Source organism: Xiphophorus hellerii, chromosome 4, assembly GCF_003331165.1.
Source record: "Xiphophorus hellerii strain 12219 chromosome 4, Xiphophorus_hellerii-4.1, whole genome shotgun sequence".
In the NCBI taxonomy this organism is placed as follows: Eukaryota; Metazoa; Chordata; class Actinopteri; order Cyprinodontiformes; family Poeciliidae; genus Xiphophorus; species Xiphophorus hellerii.
In genome coordinates, this window is record NC_045675.1 from 30044482 (window position 1) to 30069322 (window position 24841).

The 24841-nt window shown below is 40.0% G+C and overlaps 1 long non-coding RNA gene across 1 annotated transcript; it reads right to left on the bottom strand.

Annotated features, from left to right (window-relative positions):
- Positions 1-1421: 1421 nt before the first annotated feature.
- LOC116718180 (uncharacterized) lies at positions 1422-24841 on the bottom strand. Its single transcript, XR_004338892.1, has 3 exons — positions 24806-24841; positions 14646-14650; positions 1422-1544 (listed from the first exon to the last, which is right to left on the bottom strand). It is a non-coding gene; the product is annotated as an uncharacterized LOC116718180 (long non-coding RNA).

The window sequence follows — 24841 nt, forward strand, 5'->3', positions numbered from 1 at the left end:
TGATGTTATGTCATCACATGATGACATAACATCATGAGATATTATGTCATTTCATGTAATAAATCTCATGTTATGTCATCTTATGATGTTGTCATGAGATGTTATGTCATTTCATGAAATAAATCTCATGTTATGTCATCTCATGTTGTGTCATGAGATGACATGACATCTCATTTTAATGCAACATGACGTCATCTCATTTCATGCTATGTCATCTCATTATGTTATATCACATAACTTATCATGATATGACATAACATGAGATGTTATGTCATGTTTATATGTCATGTCAGTCTTATGCACAGCCCGTCCAATAAATGTTATTGATAGCTCTATCTATCTACCTGCATATCTATTGATAGACATATTTATTTATAGCTAGCTAACCGATGTAGTATCATGTTTGTAGAGACCCGGATAGAACTTATATAAAACAAAGGTTTACTTAATTTTAATAATAGAGAAGGTTGCAGAAAATATTTATCTTTCCATCCATCCATCCATCCATCCTGCTCGTAGAGGCACCGCAGCACCCGCAGAGAACTTATGTTTAAAGTAGAATTATTTAACTAATACACAAAATTACAGACAATATCTATCTGTCTGTCTGTATGTCTGTCATTTGTGTTTGTAGAGAAACCGGAGCACCCGGAGAAAACTTTAGTTTAAAACAAGATTAGTAGATTTTACTAAGAGAGCAAATTACAGTGTCTGTCTGTCTGTCACTTGTGTTTTTAGAGAAACCGGAGCACCCGGAGAAAACTTATATTTAAAGTAGGATTACGTCATTTTACTAATAAAGAAAATTACAGACAATATCTAGGTACCCATCTATCTATCTACTCTATGCACCTATCTACCGTTTTTGTAGGGAAACTGGAGCACCCAGAGAAAACCTATTGTTAAAATGACTTACAATGACTTAAAGTAACTAAAACCATATATGCTATGGACTGCGGTTTTAGCACTTCCGCATTTTTTCACCACATAGAATACTTCCGGTGCACAGGCAACAGTATGTTAGTAATGGCTGCTCCGTACGCTGCAGGACTATCAATGATGCTTAGAAAATAATTCAGACATCCTCAAACGCTCCAACAACGGTATCAAACTTCATAAAACCTTCAAAGGTAAGGCCTCATATGTCTGACGTAGCTAACAGACAATCTCACAAAGATGTAATGTAAATGATAAGTGAAAGCTGCTGTTTTTACAGACAGGCAGAAGAGAAAAGCAAAGAGTGGTTTGAAGAGTCATCCATCCATTAATCCATCCGTCCATCCATCCATCCATCCATCCATCCATCCATCCATCCATTTTTATCCGCTCTATCCGGGGTCGGGTCGCGGGGGTAGCAGCTTCAGAAGGCAGGCCAGACTTCCCTCTCCCCAGCCACTTGTTCCAGCTCCTCCAGGGGAATCCCACGGTGTTCCCAGGCCAGCCGAGAAACATAGTCCCTCCAGCATGTCCTGGGTCTTCCCCGGGGCCTCCTCCAGGTGGGACGTGCCCGGAACATCTCAGCCGGGAGGCATCCAGGAGGCGTCCTGACCAGATGCCCAAGCCACCTCAACTTCCTCCTCTCCACGTGAAGGAGCAGCGGCTCTACTCTGAGTCCATCCCGGATGACTGAGCTTCTCACCCTATCTCTAAGGGAGAGCCCAGACACCCTAAGGAGAAAACCCATTTCGGCCGCTTGTATTCGCGATCTTGTCCTTTTGGTGATGACTCAAAGTTCATGACCATAGATGAGGGTAGGAACGTAGATCGGCCGGTAAATTGAGAGCTTCGCTTTTTGTCTCAGCTCTCTCTTCACCACGACGGACCGGTACAGCTGCGCCAATCCGCCTGTCGATCTCTCACTCCCTTCCCTCATTCATGAACAAGATCCCGAGATACTTAAACTCCTTCACTTGGGGCAGGACTGCCCCCCAACTCCCCTGACCCAGAGAAGGCACTCTACCCTTTTCCAGCTCAAGACCATAGCCTCGGATTTGGAGGCACTGATCCTCATCCTGGCTGCTTCACACTCGGCTGCGAAACGCTCCAGTGAGAGCTGCAGACCATGCCCTGATGAAGCCAATAGGACCACATCATCCACAAAATGCAGATATGCGATCCTAAGGCCACCAAAACGGATCCCCTCAACACCTTGGCTACGTCTAGAAATTCTGTCCATGAACATAATGAACAGAATCGAAGACACAGGGCAGCCCTGGCGGAGTCCAACTCTCACCGGAAACGAGCTCGACTTACTGCCGGCAATGTGGACCAGACTCTGACACCGGTCGTAAAGGGACTCTGCCAGACGTTCCCAGCAGACCCTCACAACACGTTTGGGCCTGCCAGGTCTGTCCGGCATCCTCCTCCCCACCAGGTAGTGGTTAGTGGACAACTCCGCACTTCTCTTCACCCGAGTGTCCAAGACATATGACCGCAGACCCAACGAAACGATGACAAAGTCGATCATCGAACTGCGGCCGAGGGTGTCCTGGTGCCGTGTGCACATATGGACACCCTTATGTCTGAACATGGTGCTCGTTATGGACAATCCGTGACAAGCACAGAGGTTTAACCACAGAACACCACTCGAGTTCAGATCATTGGGGTCGTTCCTCCTAACCAGGCCCCTCCAGGTCTCACTGTCATTGCCCACATGAGCTTTGAAGTCCCCCAGCAGAACAAGGGAGTACCCAGGAGGGGCACTCTCCAGTACCCCCTCCAAGGACTCCAAGAAGGGTGGGTAATCTGAACTGTCATTCGGCCCGTAAGCACAAACAACAATCAGAACCCGTCCCCCCACCTGTAGGCGGAGGGAGGCTACCCTCTCGTTCACCGGGGTAAACCCCAACATACAGACGGCGAGATGGGGGGCAACAAGTATGCCCACTCCTGCCCGTCGCCTCTCACTGTGGGCAACTCCAGAGTGGAAGTAATTGGGAGACAGGTAATAAAAGGTCCGTCCATCCATCCATCCATCCGTCCATTTTCTTCTGCTTGTCGGGTCGTGGGGGCGACAGCCTAAGTATGGAGGCCCAGACTTCACTTTCCTCAGATCCTCCAGGGGAATCCCATCACATTCTTTGGCCAGCTGAGAAACATAATTCTTCATTTGGGCCTGGGAATGGATGGGAGTTTTACACTTTTGTGTTGGCAATTCTCAGGGAGGTGCACAGAGTTGGAATTCAGTGAGGGAAGTTTGACAGGTTCGGTATTGCAAACTTTCTGTCGACTCAGTAAAGGTCTGTAAACATTACTGGTTTTTGTGTCATGTTTGTCAGCAGTTCCCACACAGGACTTGGAGCTACTTCTCCCTGGTTCTGCTGCTGGCAGAGTCGTCCAAACTTGATGATAAATCGGCTGTTTTAGTTTCTCAAGCTGGATTCTTTTATTATTTTCACCTCCACACACTCTATCCAATTCGATTAAGGAATGCATGTCTTTCCTTTCAAAGTTACAAAGTTCCTTCTTCTCCTGCTGCTTGCGCTGTATCTGTGAATCCCACGAATCAGTCAGAGACTTGGTAGATGCAGCTTTTTTATCTTTCTCCAGTTTTTCACGCTTTATCTCTGCAGCTTCCCGATGTTTAATATCTTTCAATAACTTATCCTCCATAAAAGTCCTTTTGGCAGCTTCTTCCTTCTTTTTAAGAGACAGTTGGTCGTACACAATTTTTTTACGGAATTCACGAATTCTGTCTTTAACAGGAACGTCGCAGTCAATGTCATGATCTTGAACGACCGATTTATATGGAACAGCTTTTCTTTGCTCACTAATGTTGTCCTGTGTCTTCAGGATCTGCTGAGCCTCCTTCTTTTCTCCCCTGGCTCCAACTTCCTCAGCTCTATATCCAGGAAGCACCCCTTGTCTTTCAGTCCTGTACATTTCCATCTTCTTCTTCTGTTGGTGTTGATGTCTGGCAGCCAATTCATCAGCCAGAGGGTTATGCATCAGAGTTTTTTCCTGCTGCTTTTCTTCATGAGACATTTTAGCCAACTCCTCCTTTCCCATACTCTTATGAAGCTCTTTTTGTAAAATATCATCATAAACCGCTTCTTTCTTCAATATATCATCCAAATTGTCATCCATAGTCTTTTTTAGGTCTTCTTTGTTAGGCTGCGTCTCATCCTGTCTCAAAAATTTCTGGTTTTTCTCTTTCTTCCGTCTCCTCATCTCAATTTCCTCAATTTGATGCCGTCGGTCTGACTCCATTATGGCAGCCATTTGTTGCCTTTCAATTTCAGCCTTTTCCTTCTTCTTCTGTTGTTTACCTCGAATCTGAGCATCCAATGTGTCAGCCAGAGACTTTTTCAAATCGGCTTTCTTTTTCTTCTCCTGTTCCTCTCGTATCTTTTGCCCTAGCTGCTGCTTAGCCCTCTCTTTGCATCGCTTTTCCTCTAAAACAATGTAGTTGGCAGCTTCTTTTTTCTTGATATTGTCCAGATTATCATAAACATTCTTCTTACAATCCTCCATTCGATTTAACCTTTCTGATTTGCTCAAGGAATAATATCCTCGCTTTTTAATCTTGTCCATTCCCATCTTCTGCCGTTTATAATCAACTTGACCATCCCATGCAGCAGTCAAAGACTTTTGCATTTCAACTTTCTTTTCCTTCTCCTGTCTGTCAAGAACTTTTTGGGCAAACTCCCTCTTGGCCATTTCTTTATGAAATTTTTCCTCCTCTAAAGCATCTTTGGCAACTTCTCTTCTCTTTATCTCCTCCAGATTTTCATAGGCCATCTTCTTACGCCTGTCTTCAAATTTATCCTTTTCAGGAACTTTTTTCTCCCTCTCTTGATGCACATATTCCGAATAACTGCCTTCACTAACATTTGACCGAAAGGTATCTAAAGTTTCATCCTGTTCTTGATGTCGGAAAGGGCGGTTCAAATCTTTACTTGGTCCTGTCTTCTTTGTCCTAAACACAGGAATAATCCTCTTGAGTAATCGTCTGGAATCCATCTTTCGTTTCTGTCTCACGGTGAAAAGATTACAACTCACTATAAATTCGCTGGCTTCTGCAGGTCTGACTTTAGAACACAAGTAAACTATTCAAGAGGTTTCAGAGCTGATGTCATAGGATCTATGACACAATAGTGATCCTAGTGACATCATCAGTCAGGTAGAAGTGTAACATTAGTTGCTATTGCTATGGTAACCAGGAAAAGCTCTGAAGTGATTCACACTTTCTAGTAAAGGAGATGTTTCAAACCATCAAAACATTTCCAAATAAATTCATTCATATTAAGACAAATGAAACTTTTCCCAACAATTTAGACCAGCTTCAGCCAATGTGGCTGTAATTTAAATAGGCTTAACAATGTGCAAAACACAATCACCCGGTTTCCCATTAAATCTGCTCAACACTGTTTTCCTTATCAAAAGAGGTTTTTGATGAGGAACCTAACAGTAGTTTCTTTTTTTTTTTTGTTGGCCGCTGTCTAAGCTACGCCATAAAGACGGCGTTCCCAGCGTGTCATTTCGTTCAAACTTAGCTTTGCGCACATGGGCTCTATGTGTGTCAAAACCACCTGTGTGTGTGTGTGTGTGTGTGTGGGTGTTGTGTGTGTGTGTGTACGAGCCTGCAAAGAGCTAAGAGGGATGGAGGAAAACAGAATTATTTATTCCCGACGCTCTCTTCCAAGTGACCTGCACAAGTTTTGACTCTCCGCTGAAGACTCCATCAACAATCTTCATGCTTTTTTCATGTGGTTTGGTTTGTTTTTCTCCCACAAATTCAGCCTAATACAGAAAACTTATCAGAAACAACTGATGGTGAAGCAGGTGATGAGCTTGTTCAACCAAGTTCCATTGAACACCAATTTATTAGTGATGTTCTTTTACATGTTGTGTTGTGCCTTTCATGTTCATGTGCAAATTATTCATTACAACATGTGAATAATTAGTCATTATAATTCATATAATAAAAAAAATAATTCTTATTAGTAATAAATGAATAATAATAATAATCACATTGAATTGAATTAACAACGCTACATAAATTGAATAATGTATAATTTAAACACATTAAGATTTTTTCTTGATTGGCCTAAAATTTGGGCAATTAGATGCATTTGATGATTTTTTTTTTGTTTTATTTTGGTGAATTAAGTCATAATCTCTTGTGACGCATTGGAGATTAACTTTCAGTAACAACACATTGGAAAAAAGGAACAAAAGTACTTTTCATCTTAAACATTTAACTATTTTACTAATGTTTACAGACTTGTTCTGATCCAGATCCATTTAGTTTTAAGGAAGGGCTTCTATGCTGCTTCTATGTTGCTAAAATATCTTTCATGCACAATATTATATTTAATTGTACGACAACCCTACAAACCTAATTCCGCTTATAAGAGGGGTGACACTTCAGTCTTGAATTTTATGTGAAATGCCAAAAGTCACTCAATTTTCCCTTGATAGCTGGAACAATGTGTGAGCTGAAACACAAACTGTATCAACAGTTTTGACGGCTTCATTGCCTCATTAGCAAGCCGGTCACCACATATGAGACAGAGCGGGCTTGGAATATGAGAATCACCTACCGGGACAAATCCATATCTCAAGTAGGACTCCTGGTATTGTCTGTTAAATGTTTTTTTTTTCTTGCAAGTGGGCTCTTCTGCCTCTTCACTGGGCCCTTTCCCCTTCATAAAAAAACTTTCTAAAGATAACTGTTTATTACTCATTTTGCCTGTTTCTTACTCCCTGTTAGCGCGCAAGACGTAGAGAATCCGGTTAAAGAATTTTCAAAATAAAAGATCCTCCAGACTCAAATAATACATAAAACAGAAATATTTAATTATTTCTTGCGCGGCCCGGTATCAATTGGTCCACGGACCGGTTGGGGACCACTGTATTAGACTATATACGAGGACCCCCCAGCACCACTGACATCCAAGCTACCCATCTGTTCCTTATTTGTAAACAGGCTGTAGAGTTCGAAAATGTGCAAGTTCCAATGTTGCACCAAGACTGCTCTGCTAATAAGACTGCATGCTGGTAAGGTAGTTTAGCCAATGAATTTAGGTGTGTAGAACAAGGGACACATGTAAAAGTTGCAGAACTCTGGCCTTTGGGGAATGCAGTTTGAGACCACTGCCTTAGTCTGATGAGTATTACAGTTGTTAACTTCCTTTGTGGTACAGCTGGGTTAAAAGAAATGTGGTAGTAAGAAAGACTGTTCAATGCTGCTGGTCACCTGAAGCTTAATGGTTACATCTTACTGATTGTATTTCTTTTTTTTTTTTACCCCTCCAGGGGGTCTTTTTTTGTGGGCTCTAGTGTCCCTTATATGATAGTAGGCTGACAGGAAATGGGGAAGGAGAGGGGGGAAGACATGCGGCAAATGTCGTCGGGTCCGGGAGTCGAACCCGCGACGAGGACTCAAGGCCTCAAAATACGGGTCGCGCTAACCGCTACGCCACCACAGCATGCCCCGATTGTATTTATTTTTTCAATGAACTCATTTGTGGGCCAGACTGAAATCAACATTTTCAGCATGCATAATGTAGATCAGGGGTCTCAAACTCCAGTCCTCGAGGGCCGCTGTCCTGCAGTTTTTAGATGTGCCACAGGTACAAAACACTGGAATGAAATGGCTTAATTACCTCCTCCTTGTGTAGATCAGTTCTCCAGAGCCTTGCTAATGATCTAATTATTCTATTCAGGTGGTGCAGCAGAGGCACATCTAAAAGTTGTAGGACAGCGGCCCTTGAGGACTGGAGTTTGAGACCCCTGATGTAGATGGTACCGATATGCCTAAGGTTATTATCATCTGTTGGCAGAAATGTAATATAATTATCTGAATTATGCTGTCAGTAGTAGACTAAGCATCTGAAAATAATCTTATGAAATGCATGGCTCGTTACATTGATACAATTCCTTTCATGAATCATTAATTAAGCAGAATTAAAATACTTAAATAAACTTTAATCGCCGTTACCTTGTTCCCTAATTGACTGAAGCTAAAGCTTAAGTTGCCTTGTACAGATTTTTCTGCCTTACTGTTAAACTTTTCTTTCTTTGCAGATAACCTTCTCATTGTGATTTTTATAATATTGATGCGACCAATTAAGGACATGGGTAGCATCTTTAATCTATAAAAGCTAACAGACATTCTGACCTGGAATAGATTATTTATCTCTGATGCTATGTTGCATGACGATAAAGCTGAATCTGAAAAGTTGTTGGCATTATTATCTTAGCTCACAGGTGTCAAACTCCAGTCCTCAAGGGCCGCTGTCCTGCAGTTTTTAGATGTGCCACTGGTGCAAAACACTGGAATGAAATAACTTAATTACCTCCTCCTTGTGTAGATCAGTTCTCCAGAACTTTGCTAATGACCTAATTATTCTATTCAGGTGTGGTGCAGCAGAGGCACATCTAAAAGTTGCAGGACACCGGCCCTTGAGGACTGGAGTTTGACACCCCTGTCTTAGCTGATGCATCCCTGTAAGCAACGACAGCCAAACAGAAAGGCAGGCGCTTTAGGACAAAAAATGAAAGAAAACAAAAAGTTAAAATAATAGCAAATATTGCAAATGTGATAGGAGTTCATTTCTAATGCATTCCAGATGCAAAAATGTTTTTAAATCTTTCATTACTGAAGTTTCACAATTCAAATAAAAGTTTCACGAATCACAAACTAGGTTTGAAATATTCTGCTATTGGCATAGAATAATCTAGTCCAGATTTGAAGGGGTTTTTTTTTCCTCGTTCTTTTGTAAATCATAAAATTATCAAAACCTCCGAACATATCGTCAAATAGCGAATGAATTATACAAAATAAACCTGACAACTTAGGTATGAAAATAAGGATTAATTTGTGAGCTTTAATATTATATTGGTACCAAACCTGTAGAATCAGTGTGCGTGACGCCCCACGCATATCAACACACGAACGGACCTCGCCCGAGTCGCCCCTTTTAGCTTCTGTAAGCTAAATGTGGCTACGTAGTGAAGCTAGCTAAAAATGAATAACCGGAGTTTTAAGCCTCCCGCGGTTCTAAAAGGGGTGGAGTGACGCCCTCCTGAGCTTTTTACCGTGTGCACGGTTCTAGCGAGGACGCCGGTTTAACAGATTGTTTGTGATTTTGCAAATTGAAAAGCGGACGGATCATCCCGCTGGCTGAACATGACATCTACCGCGCTTCTCCTGAACCCCGCGCTAAGACTGCAGGAGAGTTAAACAGTTAAATCTAGTCGAAACTTTTGCAAAAGAGGAGAAATTAAGCAAACAAGGTCGCTTCACCTCCTCACCTGAACATGGGGTTGTCCATCCTCCTCCTCCTGTGGATCACACTGGTATGCTTTGCTTCCCTGTCATTATTTAGTATAATAATTTTTAAAAAGCGGATTAGATTCGTTGTTTTTATGGGCCATGGGAATTATGCATAACGACCTGTATATGTGTGGTTTAGGCACATGATTCGCGTTAGCAGATTTGCTCGGTTTTCGATATGAACGGCATGGACAACCGCCCAGGGCATCATCATGTGGGCGGCAGGATGAAGTGACTGTATCTATACTAAAATAATATATTCTGGACACTTTTTTATGAAAAACTGTACTTTCTTTGGCACTTTTTCAAATGGTCGGTAGTAGGGAATTTTCCATAAAAAAAGAAATCTAAAAACGATCTCTATTTTCTGTCAGCAAAATAAAAAAAAGACTACTGAAGATAGCCATAAGTGAATGTTTTTATCTGATGAAGCAGTTTCAATGAAATGCATAAAAAATAAACATTTTGGTGCAAGTCAAAACTGATCTAAAATTAGATATTTTAAAAAACAAACAATAAATCCCTATTTCCTACCACAAATATCAAGGAAACTATTAAAGATTGCCAAAATGGATGACTTTATATTATTCAGCAGCCTTTATCTGTAGTAGAGAAGTTTTATTTAAATCTGATGAAAAATACAAATTTGGGGAGTGGTCAAAAAATACTCAATTTCGTCAATTTTTAAAATTTGTTTCCATCGGTCAAATTAGCTTTGGAAGCATTTTTGTGTCCTAATAAATCTTTATTAAACAGTCCCAGACCCCTACAAAAAATTCAGCTTGTTAAGATCACATAGTCGGCTGGGAAAAATAGCTTTTGAGGCATGGTTTCAACATATATTTTTTAATATGGTATCCCAAAAATGCCATGTCTGTTGTTAGGGTCAATATTGAAATTTGTTTTATTTTTCAAAATGACAGTTCTTAAAGAATCTTCATTTTAAAAGTAAGCTATTTATACCATGCATTTTCATGTTTTGCAATATGATTTATATATATTTAAAGAATGTCATTACAAATAAGTGTCAAATCGATTTCTTTTTTAAGTAATCGCCTTTCAAAAACCTCATATTTTTCTTCTCAAAGGTTGGCTTTGTGGCAAGGTACATCGCCCCAAACTCTCAAAAATCGTTAGACATAATGGGCTGAATTTTTCCTTTTCTGTTCTGGTAATACACTTAAAAGAAAAATACATTTAGAGTACTAAAAATCTAAAGAAAAAAAAATGACTGCCAATACCTAGTACAATAAAATTCTGAACAGAAAATGTTCAGCAAATACATCTTTGCCTCCGTTATTATCGCTCTTTAGCCATTTCCTGAATCAGAAGCTACAATCGGAAGCCAACTTCAGCTTCGATCCAGATGAAGCTGGATCTTTTCTTTTCTAAAAAATAAATTAATATTTGTATTTCAATTGTCTTTGAAACGCCGCCACAGCTAGAGGACTAGACTGACGTTTCCTTCTATGCAGTCCTGTGCTGTTTAGGATCCTGCTCAGAGTGCGCATGCTATTAATGGTTTTAGCCACAGTGCAAAGCAGCATCCGTATCTCTCCATGTTTTAGACCAAACATGAAGGGAAACTTGACCAATTCCTGTTAGCCTCTGTACTAGCCTAGCATTATACTGCCACTTCCTGGATATAAAATTATAACGTTTACAAGACAAGTGTCACGTTTTAACAAGATACTATCACATTTTAACTAGATACGTGTCACGTTTTAACGAGATGTGTCACGTTTTAACGAGATGCGCGTCAAGTTTAAAAGAGATGCGCATCAGGTTTAAACGAGATGCGAGTCACGTTTAAACAAGATACGCTTCACGTTTTAACAACATACGCGTCACGTTTTAACGAGATGCGTGTCACGTTTAAATGAGATGCGCGTCTGTCATGTTCCGTGTTTTTCTGTGTGTTTATTTCGAGTTTTCTGTGTCTCTGTGTCTCCATGTTGTCCTGTTCTCCCCTCGATTACTCCCAGGTGTTTCTCGTTCCCTAATTACCTCCTGTGTATTTAGTGTCACTTGTGTGTCTGTGTCTTGTCTGGTCCTCGTCTCATTTTGGCGTCTGTTCAGTCGTGTGTTGGCGCCTAGTCCATTCGTATGCCTTGTTGCTACCTGCGTTGAGCCCTGGATTCCGCTCAGCAGTGCTGCCTCGGTTTTTGGACTGTGTTGGAGTTTTGTTTGTAACTCTGTGCATTAAAACCACCATTTTTACTCCGTACCTGGGTCTACAGAGTCTGCCTCACCACCACACCCCGCACTTCATGACAGCGTCAGGTTTAAACGAGATACGTGTCACGTTTAAACAAGATACACTTCACACCACGTTTTAACAACATACGTATAACTTTTTGACAAGATTTGTGTCACATTTTAATGAGATGCCTATCACGTTTAAACAAGATACGTATTACATCTAAGATAAGTATCACGCTATAACGTGATAGCGTTCGAAAAAAACATTTTCCTGGGTGATAGCATTGCTCTTCTGTACAAATCAAACCAAAATTAATACTGTCCCATCTGAGGACAGTCAGGAATAAAACCCACTTATGTTTTTCAGTTGAATGTGTTTGGCTCATTTGTCTACATTGGGCCACACATATATACAAGCATGAACAATAGCACATCACTAACAGGATTAAAGATAAAAAAAAACCACCCCCAAATGAAGGATTGTGGTTTTACTGATGACCAGTGAGGTTTATTGGAAGTAAACCCTGAGTTTCACCGTAATAGCTGAGAGACAGAAACGGAAGACGGATTGTGCAAAGGACAATGAAGAGAGAACCAAATAAAGATCTGAACCGCTCTTTCCGACTTCAAGAACGGGATGAATCTATAAACACATTTCTGTCAAACTTGCCTAAATTTACAAAAGATGGAAAACCTGAAAGGACAATGACAGAAAGACTCCTGAGAAAATAAGCTAGAGAAAAGCAGACGAGGCAGAATTTGACCAAATCAAATAAGGAACAGGAGAATTGCACCACAACCGATTCTGACATTAGTGCAAGCTCAGGGTATAGCTCAAGTTTCCCTTCATGTTTGGAAGACAGGATTGATATTCAGAAAGCTATTGCTCAGGATACTGAATTTCGACATGCACAGGAGAGGAAACAGAAAGATGAAGTTATAATTCGAAACGCACAGGAGAAGAAACCGAGAACTAGAAAGCTAAACGCTTACGAACAGGATGTGGAAATTTGGAGAGAAAAACAGAACAAGGAAATGCAAGACGCTAAAATACTGGAACTTATAAGAACACATCCAATTGAGACAAAGAGACAAAAAGCTCCCAAAGTGTCCACAGCTAAATCCAAGGAGGTTTCTGGAAAAGACAAACATGACAAATGGTTTCAAAAGTCTCTCACCATACAGGTTACTGAAAATCCAAAGGCACAAATTGTAAAGCAAAGGCAAAAATATAAGAGCATTAGTGAAGGCATTCAGAAGGAATATGTACATCACGAGGGGGAGAAAAAGATTCCTGAAGAGGATATATTTCCGTCGATTACTCAAGAGGATTATCCCTGTGCTACGGACATTGAAGAGAGGACCAAATAAAGATTTGAACCGCTCTTTCCCACTTCAAGAACAGGATGAATCTTTAGATACCTTTCGGTCAAATTTACCTAAATTTACACAAGATGTGGAACCTGAAAGGAAAATGACCGAAAGACTGCTGAGACAAGAAGCTAAAGAAAAGCAGAAGCGAGAGAATTTGGCCAAATCAAATGAGAGATGAGAAATGCACCACAACTGATTCGGACATTAGTGAAAGTTCAGGATGTAGCTCTGGTTTCCCTTCCAGAATTGACATCAAGGAAGTAATTGCTCGCGATACAGAACTTCGATATGCACAGGAGGAGAAGGAGAGATATGAAGCTATCATTCGAAAAGCACAGAAGAAACCGAGCAATAGAAAACAAACTGCTTACGAACGGGATGTGGAAATTATGAGACAGAAACGGAACAAGGAAATGCAAGATGCTAAAGTACAGGAAATTATAAGAACACATCCAGTTCAGATAATAGGACAAATTGATTCCAAAGACAACGCAGCCTAACACAGAAGACCTAAAGACTATGGATGATAATTTGGATGATATATTGAAGAAAGAAGCGGCTTATGATGCTATTTTACAAAAAAAAAGCATTATAAAAGTATGGAAAAGGAGGAGTTTGCCAAAATGTCTCATGAAGAAAAGCAGCAGGAAAAAAATCTGATGCAAAACCCTCTGGCTGATGAATTGGCTGCCAGACATCAATATAAACAGAAGAAGAAGATGGAAATGTACAGGACTGAAAGGCAAGGGGTGCTTCCTGGATATAGAGCTGAGGAAGTTGGAGGCAGGAGACAAAAGAAGGAGGCTCAGCAGATCCTGAAGACACAGGACGAGACTAAAAAAAATATGGACAAAATAGTGTACGGCCAACTGTCACTTAAAAAGAAGGAAGAAGCTACCAAAAGGCCTTTTATGGAGGATAAGTTATTGAAAGACATTAAACATCGGGAAGCTGCAGAGATAAAGCGTGAAAAACTGGAGAAAGAGAAAAAAGCTGCAGCTACCAAGTCTATGACTGATTCATGGGATTCACAGATACAGCGCAAGCAGCAGGAGAAAAAGGAACTTCGTGACATTGAAAGGAAAGACATGCTTTCCTTAACTGAATTGGGAAGAGTGTGTGGAGGTGAAAATAGTAACAGAATCCACCTTGAGAAACACAAACAGCCTGTTTATAATGAAGTTCAGGAGACTCTGTCAGCAGCAGGACCAGGGAGAAGTTGCTCCAAGTCCTACATGGGAAGAACGGTGTATTCTGCTGACAAACATGACGCAAAAACCAGTAATGTTTACAGACCTTTACTGAGTCTTCAAAAAGTTAACAATACCAGGCCTGTTAGACTTCCCTTACTGAACTCCAACTCTGCACCTCCCTGAGAATTGCCAACAGAACTGTAAAAGTGTAAAACTCCCATCCATTCCCAGGCCCAAATGAAGAACTATGTTTCTCAGCTGGCCAAGGAATGCGATGGGATTCCCCCAGAGGAGCTGAACCAAGTGGCTGAGGAGAGTGAAGTCTTGGCCTCCCTACTTAGGCTGCCGCCCCCACGACCCGACAAGCAGAAGAAAATGGATAGATGGATGGATGGATGGAAGGATCTTTTGCTACCTGTCTCCCAATTACTTCCACTCTGGAGCTGCCCACTGTGAGAGGCGCCGGGCAGGAGTGGGCATACTTGTTTGGGTTTACCCCAGTGAACGAGAGAGTAGCCTCCCTCTGCCTACAGGTGGGGGGACGGGTTCTGACTGTTGTTTGTGCTCACGGGCCGAACGACAGTTTACATTACCCACCCTTCTTGGAGTCCTTGGAGGGGGTACTGGAGAGTTAGGGTTAGCAATAGCCACAGTTAACTTCTGTCTTCAACAGGTAAATCCCTTCCAGTAACACCCACAAAATAGTCAATTCCAGTGGTAACTCCCAGGTTTCGGCAACAAAAACATGTAACAGACACAAGCTTTAAAAATAGTCAGGGAGATGCCGGTCTTCAATTTTGACCATTTAATAAGTAGCACAAGGAGAAAAATAAAAAGTAGTAGCCGAACAGACACTGCAGAGGACCTATCAGAGAAACAAACAACGGAGGAATAAAAAAATAAAACCAGAAAAATAACAGAAAAAAACTGCTGACAACTACAGTTTAAAAACAAACACATCTCCCAGTTTAATTTCTTATTTCAAATAAAACTCTGTTAGTTCAAAAAATGCGTATCAAGAAATTCTAAATATAATTAACTAATCTTCCCAAATCACTGCTGTAATCTGTCTGAACTAATTATTCATTTATTTCCTATGAATTCTATTAAATCTGGTTCTAAGTCTAAATATTTTACAGCAACAATAGGCCTACGCCAGCGATTCGCTGTTCGGGCCTAATAAAAACGTTCTGTCATATGAAATGGTTTTAATCAACAGCAGGCCAAACTAGACTAAATTTACAAAAGATGTAAAACCTGAAAGGACAATGACAGAAAGACTGCAGAGAAAATAAGCTAGAGAAAAGCAGAAGAGAGAGAATTTGATCAAATCAAATAAGGAACAGGAGAATTGCACCACAACCGATTCTGACATTAGTGCAAGCTCAGGGTATAGCTCAAGTTTCCCTTTGTTAGAAAAATGATCTAAAGTTCATTTACTTATGAGTTTATTTGAAAGGTTATGTGTTCATATTATTATTCTGTGTGTTGTTTACTTGACTCCTTTCTTTTGTGGTACACTATTGACTGTTTTATGGATGTTTGCTTGGGTGTTAGAAACGTTTACACATGCTTGTGTCATTAGCTGCCTGTGTTATCAGCTGCCTGTGAAGCTGATTTGTAACAGTCAGTCTTGTGCCCTTGTAAGGGCATATCCACAGAAGGTCCCAGAACATCTTGTGGTAAAGGTCTTTGATCAGTTGTTTGTGACTGTGTGAAAAAGCCCAACCTCTTTCCTTGTAATCACAACAAAAGGCAGTTGGGGACTGAGAGCCGGCGGAGTTGACCCCAGACAGTGTTTGACAGCGGTTCTCCGCGTCTGGCTCTGCTCCCCTTTTCTGCAGAAAAGCAATTTATGTCTCTGGTTGATTCTTTGCAGGTTAGGAACTAAAATAGACCCAACACCGTTCATGTTTGGAAGTTGTTTTTGCACAAGACAGAGAGGAAGACAGAATTGATTTTCAGAAATCTATTGCACAGGATACTGAATTATGAAGAGCACACGAGAGGAAACAGAGAGCTGGAAAGCAAAACGCTTACGAACGGGATTTGGACATTTGGAGAGAAAAACAGAAGAGGGAAATGGAAAAAGCTAAATGACTGGAAGCAAAATCATTATGTCCACTCGAGAGACAGAGACAAAAATCTCTCAACTTGTCCAAAGCTAAATCCAATGAGGTTTCTGGAATAGACAAACGGTTTAAAGTCTTTGTCATGTAAAAACTAACATAAACTTGCAATTCAGGATAAATTTGAGGTTATTCAAATTAAAGGGGACCAAATTGTAAAGCAAAGGCAAAATTTTAAGAGCGTTAGTGAAGGCATTCAGTTGGAATATATACATCAAGAGAGGGAGAAAAGGTTTCCTGAAAAGGATACATTTCCGTCGATTACTCAAGAGGCTTATTCCTGTGCTAAGGACATTGAAGACACACAGTAAAAAACGAAGTGTCATTTTAACACCTGTCAGGTTTAAACACCTATTGAGACAGATTTAACAAACACAAGAAAGACAAGAGAGTTAGATTCTTTTGTACTCGCGAGGAGAACAGCCAGAGATGTTTTCAGTCACACATCTCTTCCGTTCTGAAAACATATGTGTCCGTTCTCCCTTTTTATTGCTGTTAGGATCCCTGTTACAGAGAGCGTCTCATAGGGGTGGGGAAAACACTTCAATCACATAACTGCAACGCAAATGCTAGTCACTAACAAAACACATGGTATCTACACACTAGATTATTCTGTTCCAGACACAGGGTAAAACAGAGCAAGTTGTACGTCTTCATGGCAACGGTTTTCTAGCTATCTAACAGGTCAAGGATGCAGAGGTTTCTGCTGAGCGATAACCATGTTGAAAACGGTTCTCTGCTCTTCCTCAGAGAGGCCTTCTGAGAAAGGAATCAAAGTAATTCAACAACACAAAAACTTTCTTTATGCTAAGATGAAACAAATAAAGGCATATAAGACAAGAACATTATAAAGGCACATGAAACAACAAATATTTGATAATAATATATACAATTTACCTAACAACACCTATAGAGTTGAATTTAACTCTGTTTCAGATAATATTTGGTCTCACTCGAAAATAGTGTAAAATGTACTCTATAGCCAGTGTCAAATTTTCAGAGTTAATTTCACTCATTTTAGTCTCAAAATCAACAAGTCAATGAGTCAAATTATTTAACACTATTGTTTGTTTACACTCTTCAGAGTAATGTTATTTTTATGGAGTTAATTTTACACTAAATTTACTTAAAAATGTACACTTTATTGTGTTGTTTTTTTTCCTTTCTCCAGTTTTTTTACACATATACCATATAATGCTAAATTTTACCATTATATGGCTTTTATAAAATCTACCAATCACAATAATCACAAAGTTTTAAGTTCACAGTGACAACATTTATTCAACTTTATGATCCAGTGACATAATTACTGTAACAGTGTCAGTTTAACCATCTTCAAAACAATGTTCACCAAAGATAGCAATATGGGACAACAAAACGAGCAGGGTCATTTACTCCATATGACATTTGTATGTCAAAGGGCTTCGGATAACATAGATGGTTGACATTAAACACAACAAAACCTTGCAGCATTTTAGTAACTTCATAAGCATGAAAATGTTCATGAAAAGATACTGTACATAAAGGCAATGTAAGCAGCAACAATTTGTCTTTAACTATAAACACAGACTATTCCTGGTAAAAGACAGGCATTTCAGATTCAATTTTGCCACAAATAACCAGATGAGGATGGTAAATAAACCCACTGTGTTTTGCCCAGTTCACTTTCATAACTTGAACCGCAAGAGACACTTGCACTGCCTCAGAAATGTCAGAACTTCCTTTCACCATGTTCAAAGATACTATTTTCCCTGGTCCAAAGTCCAATCGATTAAAAGTTGATGAAGCTTGCCAAACATGTGCCATATAATTTTGATGTTTTTTAGCGAGTGTTTTGGTAATGTTTTTACTTTTAATGTTTCTTTAAAAATTTGTGTTTACCTTCATAGCGCATGCACCAACTATGAAGTACAGGGCCAATTTTCTGAATGCACCTAGGATAATGGATGAGAAAATGGTGCTTTGGTAAAAGTTTTTTCTGTGGATACAACTTTTTAAACAGTTTGTGATGATCCACAATCAAATGTTTTAAATATACACACAGACCTTGGGTTAACATTGGAGAAAGAACAATATTTACAATTTGTAGTAGTAAAAGGAGGAGGCCCCAGTGTGGATTATCAGATGTTACCAGATCTCCAAACATGAGAGGAACATTCTTCAGAAAGCACCATGATTGAACTGCATTTAGTCCCAGATCATTCGATTCTCCACATAAATTCACAGCCACTGGCCTGTTATTCTTCTCCATGAATCCATAGTCAAAAGTTTGTATTCTCAAATTCAGTTCCTCCAATGTAATGCGTTCTTTAAAATACTCAAACAAAACTTTCAACTCGTACGGGCCAATACCTTCAAAAACAACTGAGAAGTTTTCAGTTGTGTGAAAAAATATAACACAACAGTTGTTTGGAGAAAAGTGAAGAACTTGGTCAAGGGAGCACTGTATGACGTACCAAACACACAATGGGCCTTGAAGAGCTCATCAAGAGCTCCAACTGAACATGTTGCCTTACATGGAATAGCATAGTTGTCAATCACAATAAAGAATGCGTGAATACTGCTTTGGATGGATCCCTGGGCAAGGAGGTAGGGCTGGGTATGTTGCATGATTTTGTCAAGATGCTGCTGTACACTGGTTCCAACCAATTAATATCAAAGTAAGTTACCAACACCGGGTTGTTAAAAGTTACTTGACTCGCCTGCAGTTACCCAGCCGGCAGGTGCAGCCTCCACCTCCTTCCTGGCACATTAGGATTTTATTATTTGTTAATTGTTGCATTATGTGACTTCTGTTTCATAATTTTTGTGTAGCTCTTTGGGCTTGTTGGAGTTTAAAGTTCTCTGGAACTAAATCAGGAATAGTAACTCCAGAGCTGCAGAGTTTAGATCAGGATCAGTTCTCGATACGTCGATGGTGATCGGCCGTTCGGTCGCGGGAAGGTTTTCATTCGATGTCGGCAGTAGGCAACAAACTGAACGCCACCAGGAGACTGAGACCAGCACGTCCTCTTCTGAGGCGCTTATCAAAATATTCACTAAGATTCGAAATGTTTCAACCAGTGATGTGTTCATGAGAGCTTATTAATAATCAGTAATGTCGTGCTTTTGGTTTCCGGTGTGATAGAGGCATGTGGGTAGGTGAAGATACACGACAAGAAAAAGGGGTCTCTTGCATGAACTTTACTTCTTCCAGCACAGATGAGTTACAACAGTAACTAAGTTGTTCTCACATAAGAACTGTGTGGTTTCTGGCCTCTAGCTCTGGCACAGACAGCGCTTAGCTATGTCCGGGCAGTGAGCTGTGAGAATCATAACCATCAACAACATTAACAACGGATCTCACGATGCTAGCCTTTTCTCTCGAGCTGCGTTGCATTCACTGACCTAACTTAGGCTCGGAAAACTAAAATAAAAAATACAAGACCCAGCTTAAGGTCTAATAAAGTTTAACCTTCTTTACAGTAATAACCCAATAACCCTAACCCTAATCAGAAAAATCAATATGAAACCTGAAAACCTAATATCGTAACGGACTGAATGTTAACGTAATCTCTTCTCGGCTTGCTGGGCGCAGGCGGTTGCCATGGCAGTGAGGGTGCTTAAACGACAAAGAGAGAGAGAAGGTAAAAAGGTGCGAGTGGTTTTGAGTTGATCACCTGTTCAGGTTATTTTACCTTTGCTGTGACGCTTACAGCCACCGGAGTTTCTAAACGTTCAATAAACGACAAACTTGGACTAATGACCTCGTTAGTCTGTGAGCATCCATCATACACAACAAACATCAAATAGGACAAAAATATTTAATTACGTAACAAACAAATGGCTTACCACAACAATTATGTGAAATTAAATAGTCTAATATTCAATATTCCTTCAGCAGAGCCATTGCTGATCCAGCTTCCTGTGAATGTCTGCAGTCCTGCAGCAGCTTTTAAACTCTGTTCACAACTTCCTGCTGCTTCACAGCCTCCACCCTCAGCATTTACGTATCTTTGACCAACTAGTGATGGTTCCCAACCGTCGCTGCAGCTTTATCCTTTTTCTTCAACTTATTTCAACGTGCTTGGCTCTTGTTCTGTTTAGAGGCAGCCTATCTACTCCTCTGGGGAAACTCATGAAAACCCAGCGACTCCCCCTCCGCGTCCGGAGGGAGATGGCCTGCCACAGCCGGCTGATAGGCTCCTCTACCCTGCCAAGTCACGCGCCGAGTACCAGCCTCGCATGGATCCCTGATCCAACACACTTTTATTTACGGGTCCCAGCCCCGTAACCAGTCTGGTCTGTAACCAGTAACCAGACTGGTCTGTGCTCTTTTATTTGTGAGGGATGATTTCCAGTCACAACTCTGCTTAATTTGGTCGAAACAAGGGAAATCAGTTTGGCCGGCCTGCAGAGTTGCTTATTTCAACTCCCCTCCTGTTCAATTTCTCTATTAACAAATCAAGGCCTTCCTGAAATATCCGGGTCACGGCACCAAAACTGTTGAGAGGCAGAAAATCAACCATCGCTTCAAAAACACATCTTAGACACTTCAGGCAAGACACAAAAATGAGCCACAAACAGCAGCACGTCCCTGCAGGAGGAGGTCGTGTCTCAGTGAGGACTTCATACTTTTATCTCTCATCCTCGCACCCTGACACATTGCTAACCTCTCCAACTATTCCCATACACACAAACTGTACCTGTCAAATCCTTCCTACAGAAAACACTCCACTCTTGGCTGCTAATCATTTAAGGAGTTGTGGCTTCTTAGATGTTTCACCTTTTACTTCTGCTGGTAGAACATTCTGACCCGCTGCATCCGGTTCTGCCACAATTTGCCTCCTTATCTGACTGTGGTATGAAAACAAGGTTATTCACCTTATCCTTAGCTGGAACATTTCAAACTATAATGAGAATACAAGTTTGTAAAAGGTTAAAACAGGGTAGCAATATAAAGCATTACATTTGATATTCAAAATATGCAAAACTCACTCAGCATGAATATACTTGATTACATTTTTTATTTCTCCACAGTACACATAATAAGGGAACCCACCTGAGTGAAGTTAGTGTCAAACGTTTGTGCTGCTTTGTGCCGCTATCATTTTAAAGATATAAAGAAATGTTTCCAGAGGTCATGGAAGGTCAACCAGCCACATCTCTTCATTCTTCTGGTAGTTTTGTATTTTGTTAAGCAGCATATTAACATTTTTGTCCAATTGAATGCATAGTTTATTTTAAAAATTGTTCCAATTTCAGTTTATGTTAAGCCATCTTTCACATTACATAAATGAGCCATATGTTGCTCTGAACATAATACTAAGATGTCAGGGAGTTATGTTGGTTGATAAAAGGTCTTTCAACATGGAGTAGTTGACCCCTGATGACCCCTGGAGAACATTTTTCTTTCTATCTTTAAAATGATAGCAGCACAAATGAAAATTATTGCTGCACAGAAGTTTGACACCAATTTCATCTGGTTTGAAGAAGGTGGGGGCGCGGGGGGGCAACTTCACTCAGGTGGCAAACCTTGTCCTTCGTTTGCTAGTAGTTCAAATTAATTTCAGCTACATACTTTTGAAAGAATATTCAGATTTTAACATGCATTTTCTAAGTAGTAAATATTTCAGTTTACTCTGACTCGGTAACTTCAGTGATGTTACGCCTCTGAAATATTTTTTGCAGTTTCTTTAACTGTGATGCAGGAACTGTTTCACTTAAACATTTAATTTCCTGAGATATTGTCAGTTTATTTTGAAGCAAAACTCTCAGAAATTGCTTCGGGTTTATTTGTTTTTGATTACGTTGTGTGGCTAAATGTGAACACTTGTTAGCTTTTTAAAAAAATATACAGTACAGACCAAAAGTTTGGACACAACCGTGTGTCCAAACTTTTGGACACACTTTCAAGTAATACAGACAAAGAAATATGAATATAAAGTAATATGCAGTTAGTCATATACTGAATAAGGCTGATGATATGACTTACAAGATTTTCTTTCATACCAGATTTGATTTTAATCAATTCCCCCATCCTCAATTTTTATTAAAAAATAATAAAAATGACAGAAAACACTTTCAAAAAATGCCTTTATTTCGTAGGGACAGATACAGGAAATCCTTCCTGCCACATGCCGTCTCACTGTACAATAAAAGCTAAATCATTGTTCTGCACTAATCAGTCCGATTTTGCACAACTGCACTATGGCACACTTGCTGTACATATATTTACATATACATATCTGCATTTTTTTTTGAATCTTTGCAAGGACTGCTCTTAAGTTGCTTTTTATATTAACAGCATTTCATATTTTTACAATTTATAGACAACTACTACTCAGTGGTAGTTGTTATTGTGTCTTGTCTCTATGCTGTAACTGCGAAGTAATTTCCCTGCTGGGATGAATAAAGTACTTCTATTCTATTCTATTCTATTCTATTCTATTCTATTCAATAATCTCTTCTGTGTGTTGCTTAAGGGAGTATTATGGCCAAGCTACAAGAATTTACCAAAATTAATACTGTTCCTTCTGAGGACAGTCGGGAATAAAACACACTTATGTTTCTCAGTTGAATGTGTTTGGATCATTTGTCTACACTGGGCCACACATATATACAAGCATGAACAGTAGCACACGCCTAATAGGATTAAAGATAAGAAAATGTATAACACCCCCAGCCCCAAATGAAGGATTGTGGCTTTACTGATGAACAGTGAGGTTTATTGGAAGTAAGCCCTGAGTTTCACCTTAATACCTGTATGCACACACACACGCACAAAAAGGACAGTGTAAGCTACAAAAACACACTCTTACAACCAATGGTGAAAATAATGTTCACCACTAAAAATATCAACTTTAATTCAAAACTATGCCCTAGTGTTTATATACAACAAATTCACGATTTCAATCGATCAAAATTAGAACCATCCTTATTTACAAAAGAAACACACCTTGTGCCTCTAAGGTATGTTTGAGCACATAACTGAGGGGTTTTCACATAATATGAGGACATAACTTTAGTCAAAGATAAATCACAGAGGGGTATTGTAGTGGCACAGCGGTAAAGCACAACCCACATATGGAGGCCTTTGTGTCCAAAGCCTCCATAATAATGACACTTTTAATTCAAAGTTGCTCTAAAAGTTGCAGTGAAAGTCCATTAAAAGTGCCTACCTTGCTTTAAAGTGACATTATTTTCAAAATAATGCAAAGTTGGCACTTTTAATGCAGCTTTGCATTAAAAGTGTCATTATTTACTGAATGACACTTCATGACAACAGTCGTAAACATTCATAAAGACTCCATGTTCTTTATGAACATGGAGTCATGTTCATAAAGAACATGACTTTGTTGTGTCTCATGACACAACATGAGATTGTTGTGTCATGAGATGACATAACATCTCATTTTATGGCATTTCATGATGTTATGTCATCACATGACGTAACATCATGAGATGTTACGTCATCTTATGATATGTCATGAGATGTTGTGTCATGACATGACATATCATAAGATGACATAACATCTCATTTTATGGCATTTCATGTTATGTCGTCTCATTATGTTATATAATGAGACGACAATATCATAAGATGACGTATCATGAGATGTTATGTCATGCTATGACATAACATCTCATGATATGTCATTTTATGATGTTATGTCATCACATGACATATCATGAGATATTATGTCATGTCATGACATTAATCTCATGTTACGTCATCTTATGATGTTATGTCATGAGATGTGTCATGAGATGACATATCATAAGATGACGTAACATGAGATGTTACGTCATCTTATGATGTTATGTCATCTCATAATGACAAAACATGAGATGTTATGTAACTTATATTTAAAGTAGGATTGCGTCATTTTACTAATAAAGGAAATTACAGACAATATCTAGCTACCCATCTATCTATCTATCTATCTATCTATCTATCTATCCACTCTATGTACCTATGTACCGTTTTTGTAGGGAAACTGGAGCACCCAGAGAAAACCTATTGTTAAAATGACGTACAATTACTTAAAGTAACTAAAACCATATATGCTATGGACTGCGGTTTTAGCACTTCCGCATTTTTTCACCACATAGAATACTTCCGGTGCACAGGCAACAGTATGTTAGTAATGGCTGCTCCGTACGCTGCAGGACTATCAATGATGCTTAGAAAATAATTCAGACATCCTCAAACGCTCCAACAACGGTATCAAACTTCATAAAACCTTCAAAGCTAAGGCCTCATATGTCTGACGTAGCTAACAGACAATCTTACAAACATGTAATGTAAATGATAAGTGAAAGCTGCTGTTTTCACAGACAGGCAGAAGAGAAAAGCAAAGAGTGGTTTGAAGAGTCATCCATCCATTAATCCATCCGTCCATCCATTTTTATCCGCTCTATCCGGGGTCGGGTCGCGGGGGTAGCAGCTTCAGAAGGCAGGCCCAGACTTCCCTCTCCCCAGCCACTTGTTCCAGCTCCTCCAGGGGAATCCCACGGCGTTCCCAGGCCAGCCGAGAAACATAGTCCCTCCAGCATGTCCTGGGTCTTCCCAGGTGGGACGTACCCGGAACATCTCAGCAGGGAGGCATCCAGGAGGCATCCTGACCAGATGCCCGAGCCACCTCAACTGGCTCCTCTCCACATGAAGGAGCAGCGGC